The sequence below is a fragment of the Primulina tabacum genome, chromosome 3, assembly GCF_025594145.1.
Source record: "Primulina tabacum isolate GXHZ01 chromosome 3, ASM2559414v2, whole genome shotgun sequence".
Lineage (NCBI taxonomy): Eukaryota > Viridiplantae > Streptophyta > Magnoliopsida > Lamiales > Gesneriaceae > Primulina > Primulina tabacum.
The window spans coordinates 34,401,541-34,402,876 of record NC_134552.1 but is presented as its reverse complement, the minus strand read 5'-3'; the positions used below and the strand labels follow the sequence as shown (position 1 = coordinate 34,402,876).

Sequence of the window (1,336 nt, the reverse complement as noted above, 5' to 3'; positions counted from 1 at the left end):
TCCGCCACGCTCTTATCTTTGGTCAAGAATGTAGATTTCCATCCACGGCCGATTGGGGATGAGGATCGTCATCTCCCAAGATTCGGTATAAATCACTCCGTGCTTCTCTAGTTTTTCAACAAAATCCGGGTACTTTTCATTCATCCTCTCGTATAAACATGACTGAGAACAATCGGAGTTTCGCCCCCATTCGCAGGTTCTATCTCACAGAAGAAAAACAACTTGGACGGGTACTCTGGAACCTAACCAGTACATAGGAAAATTTAAAACATGAACCATTGACATATAACCCATGAATCTTCGTTATATGCTATTTACCCCAACTCTTCAAATTTAATCATTAATTTTGCCCATATTGAGTGTGAATCATTATAATTCAGATACTGGGTCAATTTCAGATTTGCTCCTCAAAAATAATAGCTATATCAATTATGCGGCGTCCTGATTTACCACAAAATCAGATAAAAATAATTAATGTTATACAATTATATAAATTAATTAGTTCAAATAACTTCAAATTATTTTAAAAAAACATTTAAATAAAAAAAACAAACTAAAATTTATTTTTCCAAAAAATAATAATAATTATTATACTCGAATACAATTAAATTGAATTCCAAGATTAATCAAGCTCCAGAAAATCAATTGACCTGTGCCATTTCATGATGGAATGGGATTTTCTGATCGGGCGGAGACTCGTTCGCCGTGAAAACCCGACCAACGACGTTAGTCCTCGGAGCAGCGCCGCCTACATACGGAAGCTCCTCGTACCCGAACGCCTCGACGAAGTCGTTGAAGTCCGAAGCCGTGGATAGGGAATCAAACCCCCTAAACAGAACAGCCCCATGCATGTGCAGAAGGGAGTTCAGCCACGGCTTCTGCCCTTTGACGGCCGACGGATCATGGGATTCCGTGCGGTGGGATCAACGCGGCCGGAAAGACAACCCCGCCGTGGGTTCCCTGTTGGGGAATCTCGATTTCTTTGAAGAAACCTGAATTTACTAGCATTTTAATGTGATACTCACGGGAAATTTAGGGTCCGATCCACGCAAGCGTCACTAATCCAGACACGGGCTTCAAAATTACCCTGGGCCTGAAATCACAAATAAGACCTTTATGAGGGGGCCAGGAGAGTATCCTGGCGTAGCCCCTCCGACGCTCAAGTCAGAGACTGAGGATATGGGGGAGCAGCTAAGGGCGCTGCTGAAAACATATAATGAATAGCTTAACTGAACAATCAAACCTGGTATTTATAGGAAATACCTGGGCCCTTGGTGGCTTGTTTTCCACTTGGGCTAGGGATGAGCCAAGAGTAGTGGGCCCATCCAAGTCTTCC

The 1,336-nt window shown here is 42.6% G+C and overlaps 1 pseudogene; it reads right to left on the bottom strand.

The window, feature by feature from the left end:
• The window catches only part of LOC142538677 (clavaminate synthase-like protein At3g21360), a 2,567-nt pseudogene extending 1,558 nt beyond the window's left edge, over nt 1–1,009 (bottom strand).
• Between the last annotated feature and the right edge of the window lie 327 nt (nt 1,010–1,336).